The 10,125-nt window shown below is 36.5% G+C and overlaps 1 long non-coding RNA gene across 2 annotated transcripts; it reads left to right on the top strand.

Annotated features, from left to right (window-relative positions):
- The first annotated feature begins 828 nt into the window (after positions 1–828).
- LOC110902565 lies at positions 829–5,649 on the top strand. 2 transcript variants are annotated; one of them, XR_004872315.1, is made up of 4 exons: positions 829–2,645; positions 3,770–3,859; positions 4,847–5,120; positions 5,226–5,649. It is a non-coding gene; the product is annotated as an uncharacterized LOC110902565 (long non-coding RNA). The 2 variants fall into 2 exon arrangements; XR_002571221.2 differs by having other exon boundaries at positions 4,847–5,648.
- The last annotated feature ends 4,476 nt before the right edge of the window (positions 5,650–10,125 follow it).

Genomic DNA, 10,125 nt, shown 5'->3' with positions numbered 1-10,125 from the left:
AAATCCTATGAGATTTGTTTTTACTTCGTTGAACCTTGCATCTGATTTCAGAACATGGTGATGCTTGTTCGGTCACCACTATTATTGAATTTTTTCGATCACTACGACGCCTTGTGGCGTCGATATAAATTTGTAGCTTGGGCTAATCATGATCAAGCGTTTCATGCAAAACACGGTGATACTTTCTTGATCACCGTTATTATCGAATTATTTCACTCACTACGACCCCTTGTGGTGTCAGTATAAACTTTTAGCTTGTGCTAATCACGATCAATCCTACATATGCTCTTTGTTTGACTAATCACCCAAATAGTCTTAATGCAACTTGCATTTCATTTCGGTGTGTCCAAGCAATTCAATAATGTCAACACCCAGATTTTATTTCATTTAATGGTTCGATAGTTGACAAATCACTTTCATGTTTCTATATCATTTGAGATTGTTGATCTTTAAGTTCATTTTTATGACCAAAGCAAGTTTCGTTTGACAACGAATTCGATTGTTTCTAAAAGTCAATTACAGATTGTAAACATTTGTTTGGACACCTATTGGTCATAATCTCTTTTGTTTGACCCATGTAAACTCAGTCACATTGGTGATAGTATCACAACATCTCGTTCACTTGACATCGATTTCTGGAACACACTCAGCTGAACCGTTGGGTTCTTATTGATGCAAAATGTCTTTACACCCATGTAATCCGAATAAGACTTGATTCGATTACGTGGTCATTCACTTTAGTATTATCCGGACTTACCTAGGAACGACGCAACTCTGAGAAGATAACATAAACTAAATTTTGAGGACGAAATTTTTGCAACAGGGGGAGAATGTGACAACCGGTAATTAACGGCTTCGAATTACGCGATTAACAAACGATTAAGGCGATAATAAATAATTTTTAAGACGCGAATTAACTTAATTAGGCTATTGGAATGCCTAGAGACACTTATCCGACGTTACAGCGCGCGTATGGTGATTTTGGGAAATTCTGCTGAATGATGAGCGATAACGAACTGATACCGCACAAAATACTGGCAACGCCGACAAATACAAAGTTTATATGTATAACTTATACATGTGAATGTGATTTTGCGGAAATAACACGCTTTCAAATGCCACAAAACGCAAACGTGAACGAAAAATGCGGAAACAATAACGCACCGACAATCAACAACGAAACGGAAGCACCTGACTTGAGTTATGTGTCGACATTAATATATTATGATATATTTGGCTTCACTTTCGAATTATATTATCCGTAGTTGAAAACGGATCGAAAAACGGGTTAGAATCGACGACCGAAGGGTTACTCCACCTACACCACAACTGGCATAGATCGTTAATCCTGCATAATCGCTCGTAAATCATGACGCGCGTTTAACAACTATAAGGGAATTATGGTAACCAATTCAACAATTGTTGAAGTTCGTGATAATGGCCCATTAAGGAATAAAGACAAGCTGAATTTTGGGACGAAATTCTTGCAACAAGGGGAGAATGTGACAACCCGCAAATTTAGGCTAACATTCGTACGCGCCCAAATCTCGCACACATCGTGATCTTATGCTTTAGACTTAAATTTTTATTAATTTAGTCATCATATGCATAGCAACGTCCATTTGCCTCAGACTTCACAATTAGTGTTTTTTTTTTTTAGAAATTACTAGCTCAAACACGAGTTATCCCGAATATATATTTGTTATTAATTGAAGTTTTGGTCACATAAATTGTAATTTGTATTTGCAATATGCGGTTAGTGTGGCACGAATACAAACGTATAAAATATATTTTTATACACCTAACACATTCCCATTATTTATGACGATTCTATTTTATATTTTTTTTAACGAGTAACTAGTGGGTAGTTTACACCCTTGACGAAACTTACCGAACACTTAACATCATGTCAACCAACCACCACACCATACCCCCCCCCCCAGCCACCTACGAGCACTCCAACCTCTCCCCATGATGTGGTGACTTCTTTGAATGACATTATCCATACCCATGAGATTTTGATATAATTACCATGGATTCTTATTTGACTTCAACTATCACATATCATTCATTTTCTAAAAAGAAAAAAAAAGAAAAGTGGAGTGAAATATTATAGTACTTGTGGTTATCCATTTTCATACGAAAAGGACATGTGTGCTTCAATTAAATATCACTAAACTAGCTTTCATCAAAAATAGACATCAGGCTATACACTAGGAAAAAGCAAACTACTTGCCCCTACCCTTTTTAAATCGGTCTTGACTCAACCTATTATGCCACTTTCTAGTTCAAAAACCCAAGTAATCTAGTTCAGTTATAGATCTGGTTAAACCTCCTCAGACCCCATGCTTTCAATTTAGATGTTCTACACTCACACTCATATACTTTATATTTAATACTTGGTTTATTAACATATTCATACAACCCATTCAAGACTGGCAAACTCACAACTTCCAACAGTCTAACACACATCCACACATCAGATTCTCTCTCTCTCGGCTCAAGATTGGGCTGAAACCAAGCCCTCACACACACAACATTCAAAGTTCAAGTATTTTTCTAGTGATCCCAAGCCTTGGTTTTTGATGATTCAAGCTCAAGACTTCTTTTATTCTGAATTGCTACCTTCTCCTTGCTTTCTTTAAGTGAGTTCCTTAAAACCCACTATTCTCAGTTTATTTACATTAGTAATGTAGAAAGGATTCACCCAGCTAGTAATTTCTATAAGTTAAAATCCATGAATCCATCAAATTACATAATTTAGGATCTTGCTTTCTTTAAAAATACATGACCTTCCTAAGTGTTTTAACAAGAACAATGGAGGTTTAATCTTGAAGTTCTTGACCCAAAAATTTCTACGTGAGGTTATAATATATTTATGACTTAAATTAAAAATCTAAGACTAGTAACTGTGTTCTTATACATTCAAGTGTGTATGAATATTTATATTGGACAACTATTACGTGTTAAACATCTATACGTACGACGCATTATATGACGGTTAGATTATTTACACACAAATATGTATTTGTATTTAATATAACCAAAAGTCACACAAAGCAAACAATCCTTTTTTGTAAATATACGTATTTATTAGATCAAGTGGTATTTTGTTAGATTATAAATCATCAACATTAGTCTTGTTACTACTACATAATCTTATTAAGATATATAACATTTTCGTCAACTGGGTAACTATTACTAAAATCAAACCATTTTGTTATTATAGTTATCATGACATTTCATTGTTTGGCTACAAGTAATCTTAAAAAAAATATATATATATATTAAACATTATTTAAATAGTAATGTGATTATTATCGATCATTATTTTGATATTATTTTCATAAAGTAATATCCATTTTTTTACATCTATTTGATACATTTTTGGCAAGTCCACTAGTAAGTATATATACGGATACTTTGGGATTTTAATACGTGAATCGATATAAAAATATATCTAGTTATATTTGCAAGCATATACGACATTTCGAATTACGTACCATTATCGATTTATGTATTTCTATTCATGACGACTTCGTAAATATATTTATATTTATATATATAAATATATATATTCTAAATCACTCGGAAAACTAAGTTGTTTTCGAGACTTAGCGTTATCCCGATCATTCACAAAACCATAGATTGGTTATTCTAAGTCAAAACGATAACACTTCTTTAGAGTCGTTTAGTTAAAGACTCGGTAGAGCTCAGACACGTAGTTTAGCTACGTTTAATTAGAAACTGATAAGTTATTCCCTGTTAGGAATGCTTTAAGATGCATGCTAACAAGTTCACATTCTTGGAAACAACATCACGGAATCACGCTAAGCTAGCATTGCACAGGAATGTCCAGGTGAGTTCATAACCCCCACTTTTTACTGTTTTACATTTTTATAAATGTTTTCGGGGGTGGAAAGACATGCAAGTTTTTGCAAAAGAAAACACTATTTCGATGAACGAAAACACATATTTATAAACCATGTTGCAAAGGATTTTCAACGAACTTGAATGGTCTACGAACGATTATACTAAACATACCGGTTTTACAAAACAAACGTGTATTTTCACAAACGTGCATGATTTTCATGACTAGTGACAGGAATGTCCTAGTTACTACAACGGGATTGGGTTGTTCTGCGTACGAACAACGAGACAACCCAATGGGTTTATGTCCCCCTTTTTCTTTTGAAATACATATTAACTAGGGTATGATTAAGCTATGGAATGAACTCTTGGATCACGTGCGAATAGGCGCTAACTTAGGCACCATTAATCCTTTTAAGGACCACGGAACAGGGGGTAGATCTATCGGGTACGGGCGAGCCCCACTCACGGTCCTTGTGCGGCCACTTAGAGTGCTTTTGTGTCCCTGTCGAAGTGAATCGACACTTAAATCGTCTACCGGGTTGAGTGCTTCCTATGTCGGCACACATATTAATGTCTTAGCTACACATTAATGATCAACATGTTCATAGACGCATTACATACCTACTTATAAACTGAACTTTCAAATGTTTTTAAGATTCATTTGATGTAAACTCACAAATACATGGATTTACAAACTTTGGTAACGTTTTTCAAGTTATACCTAAGTAAGAGGAAGCGCTGATCCTGCTTACAAAGGTTCGTTTGGGCTCGGCCCTTTCTCTCTCGTGCAATGCACAAAGACTCTCGTGGGCTAGACTCACAGTTTTTCATATATCATGCCAAGAAAATAATTTTACTATATTTTCTCAACAACTTTAAAACCGGTTATCAAAAAGATTTATTTTAAATCTTTTCAAAACAAACTATGAACTCACTCAACTTTATGTTGACTTTTTCGCATGTTCTTTCTCAGGTTGCATTTTCAAAACTATGGAACGGTTGGAATAGGAGAACCCATGGGAATACGAGTACTTAGCGGCGTTCATTTTCTAGAAGTCTTAGCTTATTTGCCTCCGCTGTGCAATGAAGATACCGGTCCAGTCACGCCAGCTCTGATTTTTCGGGGTGTGACAGGTGTGACAGGAACCGTTACTGTGGGGTGACAGGACCCAAAGTAATATGACCACGAGCGCAAGGGAATGTCCCCAGTCGCATACTGTGTTGAATAATTGATAGAAATATAAACTGTAATTCCCCTTAATACTGTAAAGTTATAACAATGAGCCATTTACAAAAAGGAATGTACTTGCCAGTATTTCTTGCTGATAAAATGTTTTTAAAACGCGCTTCAGGTAACTTGAGGTGAAGCTGTTAGAAGCCAGGTATGGAACACTGAAGGCTTAAATGAAGTGGCTATAAGTTACCTAAATAAAAGAAGAAGTTTATGTTTTCAGCAAGGAGGGTTTATCCCTATCAACATATTATAAATGAAATATGGGTTTTTAGCCCATTTGTTTAATATAAAAGTTTGGTGTTTTACAAACTCTAAAATCATTTCCTAAATACGATCCTGGTGTTTTAATTCCGCTGCAATTTTAATAAACACCGATACCACCGGTTTAGGTTCGCGTGGCCCGCTCCCATGGTGGGGTCTGCTGTAACACCCCGCGTTTTGAAGTCAAAGTACAAGTCAAAGTCAAAGGAAGAAAAGATTTCTAATTGCGATCTGTCACTCCTTGCTTAATTATTGACTGTACTCTTTGACTTTGTAATCGATACTATATTTTATGTTACTTTAGTTGTATTATGTGGAGTAAATGCTAATAATCACAGTTATCGCTAATCGACTTATCGCTGTCCCATCGCTATCGCATCGCAACTAGAATTATGTGTTCTGGATATTGTTTTACATGTGTGTGCTATTTATGTGTTACTTGTGCATGTTTATATTTGTTCTGTGGTGATTAATCGAAAACGCAATCGCAACTCTATCGCAACGCAAACTCATCGCAAACTGGAAACGCAAGGTTATTTATGTTATTATATGTTATTTACGCTATTGTATAACTATTGTTTAACACTATCGCACTGCTTACTCGCAACGCATCACAACGCTCAATGCACGAAACGAAACATCGATACGCAACTCACCGGAGACGTTCGATCGAATGACCATTCGATCGAATGGTCATCTGTCTGGATGACCATTCGATCGGATGGCCATCCGATCGGACTGCCCCTGATCGCACCTGCACCGCCTTTCCTCTTTTGTTACCTATAAATAGCACCTGTCACATCATGAACAGTGATGTGACAGCTCTCTCGTCCGACCAGCACACTTTGGGTTATTTTCTCTCGATTTCTCGCGATTCTTGTAAGTTTCTACCTCAAATCTTGTACATCTTTGATCCACACACACTCCTTCATCTTTTTCACCAACAAATCTTCGCTTTTCACCATGAAATCGGCTGGTTTGAGGTGTTCTAGGATGATGTCATCATGGGGTTCTCATGAACTTCAAGATTTGACCTCATTCCACCAAGAACAACTCAGATCTGATGGATCTCAACATGTTTAAACACCGATTTCACCTAAATCTAAACATTTTCAAGATTAAAAGGATTGAAGGATGTTTTCATAACTTTCTTTCAACTCTTTTACACTCTTGCACTCAAAACCGATAGAATTGGAGCCCATTCAGATCTCCTACTCGTTCTTTAGTGAAGTGTCGCTCTGGGAACTGATTTCTATCAAAGAGACAACTGATTCACGGGTTGAACATGAACAACCGTCAAGAACAGTTAACTGACCGGACTGGGGTGAATCCCACCTCGATCGGATGACTTGGACTTGATGGGTTTCCGTTGTTTAACACGTTGTCATACCGTCTCCGTCAAACCGCAGACCTTCTAAACTTAACAAAATTTCCAAGTTTAAAAACGAGCAAGTCACCAACGGACTGTCGTCCGATCGGATTGCCATCCGATCGAACGACAATCTGATCGGATGACTTGTAATCTCAACACTAGAACATTTTTGCAAATTATCAAAGATCATCAGTTGCTGACGAATAGTCATCCGATCGGATGACCATCCAGTTGAATGACTATTCTGTTGTGAACTTGTTCTCTATGAAATGTCTCACTAGGAACGGGGCGCCATCCGAGCGAACAGCCATCTGACCGGATGACCATTCGACCGAACGACCTGTTTTTAAAATGCTACAACGAAAACTTCAAAGACATCATACACAAACACATCCATCCCAAACGGATCACCCTCCGAGTGAATGGCCATCCGTCCGGATGACCATCCGTCCGAATGACCATCCGTCCGGAAGGTCATCCGATCGGATGACAATCCGTCACTGTTCACTTGCATCGTTTAATGCGTCATTCTCCTCTTATGCTATCGTTAACTGTTCAGGCTAATCCCTCAGCGCTCCCTTCAATTCAAGAGAGTGTTTATTTACTAAACACAATCAGTGAGTATACTTGATCCCTTTTTGGCTTTACGCACTTTTGGGTGTTACATACGTTACCTATATCAAATCACATTGAACACACAACGCAACACTTTTATACGCTAACCGCTCTGCATGTTATACGTATTACTCGATGAATGCTTGTATGTTATGTTTACACAGTGATAGTTGCCTGACACCTTAGCAACGATAGTACTATAGTTTGGACTCAGCACCTGTCGTGGACAGGGGTTGTTAAGGGTTTTACTTCACGTGTCACGGTGGTGATATGTGTTGCGCATTCTACAACTCGCAGTCACGTCTGCGCATATTTCATTGTCGATAACTACTAGCTTCACTTTGCTACGTGTTACTTAGGGTGTGCAAAAAACCGAATTAACCGAACCATAACTGAATTAACTGACAAAACCGAACCGAAAAAACCGAACCAAATAAAAAACCGATGGGTCGGTTAATAGTTTTTTTCAAAACCAAATGTAGCGGGTTGGTTATGCTTATCATCTTTTCCGTACCCACCATAACTGAACCGAACCGACATGTAATAAATCTTTACAGGATTTAGGACTTTTCACCATATTTTTAATATTTGATGTTTTTGACTGAAGATTTTTAGTACTTATTGGTTTTTCATATCATTTTGTGGTTTTGGTTGAATGTTTATTTGAATTTATGGAATGTATCATATCACTTTATTTGAATATTCGATAATAATTGGTATTAATATTTTTATATGTATTTTTTAATACTATGTAATATACTAATGTATACAAATATGCAATAAAAATTTATTCTATGTTAAAAAAAATTAAGCTATGTTTAGCTATGCTAAATACACGGTTAACCACCCATACCCGACCCACTATAACCATCAAAACCGAATAACCATAACCACCATAACCGATCGGTTATGGTTATGGTTATCCAATAACCGACATCACAGTTATGGTTATGGTTTTTGGTCAAAACCGACCCATGCACACCCCTACATGTTACATGTTGGTTATGCGTAAACGATTTCGCTATCCATTATACTATTAAACTTGTATGCTCACCTTTACACTATGTGTATTGACTTTTATTTTAACGTATGTGACATGTGTTTAGGATGCTTTGCTTGTTAGCTGCTATGGAATCAAGCTAGGAGAGTCTAGAAACAAACTAAATAAAAAATCTGAGTGGAATGGATATTTGTCTTTGAGAACATCGTCTGTGATAACTGTTTTTATTTTATATGTTTGTGGTATGGGACATGAACCTTTAATATATTATAACTAATAGTTGTTATGGATTCTCCTGGACAATCTGTTTCGCACAGTGCCGCGTCCCGATGATTCCGCCATCGGTTGGGGTGTGACATCTGCGATAGAAGGTGGTATCAGAGCCACTGGTTTAAGCCATTTAGGTGTTCTTTTTAAATACCTAAATTCTTAACGATTGTGTTAGGAAATTTATATAACTTCTGTGTTATTCTGTGTAAATACATCTTAATATATATATATATATATTATGATTTTTATGTTATTGTGACAATTTTTGAGTTCACAGTATGAGTGATTAGAATACATCCGACGCTTATCGTCACCTGTCCCACTCTCTAATGGATGAAGGACCGTCCGAGTTAGCATCCGGATACGTAGCTGATTCTGAGGAATCTTTTGTTTTTAGAGCCAACCGAGGAAGCCTTTCCACCTAAGAAAGGAGGATGGTTTAATAAAGAGAAAAGAGAAAAGAGGAAAAAAAAAGAGAAACTAACAACCACAATATAGCTGAAGGAACTGCTCGGATTCCAGTAACTTTACCTCTGTGGGAGAAACTAGATAGGAGACTAGCCAATCTTGACATGTTCCGAACCGCAGAAAATATACTCAATCTTAATCGTGTAGCAGAACCAGAACCACAACTATTACCTTTATACCCTGAGCAACCCATAGCACTCGTACCAATGTACCCAGGAACCAAATCAAGAAAATCAGCTACCAATCCTAGCTTTCAACCCTAATGAATTACCTAGGTTACCAGCACCAAACCCACTAGAACAATGGTGGACTAATGACTGGGCATTTCAAGATCTAATGAATGTCCCATATCCCTACATGCCATACGGAGAACCTGAACCAGCTTACAATGAGCCCATACCAGCCCAAATGCCACCCATGAGTCACGAAAATGTAGCCGAACTTCGCCACTATGGTGAAGATTTGATTCAGGAAGGAAATAGGATACGCCGTATCGGAGAGAATCTCGTTTGGAAATACGACGAGAGAGAGATGCAGTACTGAAAAACCACCGCCTAATATACTGTATATATATATACGTATTTTTATTTTAATTTGAAAAAATAAATCCACTAAAAATATATAATATATATATCATACACACACACACACACACATATATATATATATATATATATATATATATATATATATATATATATATATATATATATATATATATATATATATGTATGTATGTATCGATGCGTAATTACTAACCTTTAGAATTTTAGTTGTTTGTACTTGATGCATAGTATATGAAAAAGAGTAAATGTCGCAATGCTCGGCGATTTTGGTTTAATATGCTTGAGTATTTATTTGTTTAATTTATTCTGTGATATTAATACCTGATAATGTTTAAAATTCAGATGTCAAACGAAGTAAATCAAGAAGTCCAGAATAATAATGATAACGGAAACCAAGTGGATAAAAGTGCTATATAACACATAGTAGCTCAAGGAATCATAGATGCCATGCCATTTATTATCGATA

The sequence above is a fragment of the Helianthus annuus genome, chromosome 2 (genome assembly GCF_002127325.2).
Source record: "Helianthus annuus cultivar XRQ/B chromosome 2, HanXRQr2.0-SUNRISE, whole genome shotgun sequence".
In the NCBI taxonomy this organism is placed as follows: domain Eukaryota; kingdom Viridiplantae; phylum Streptophyta; class Magnoliopsida; order Asterales; family Asteraceae; genus Helianthus; species Helianthus annuus.
Note: the sequence above shows the minus strand (reverse complement) of the source record. Positions and strands in the feature narration are given on the sequence as shown.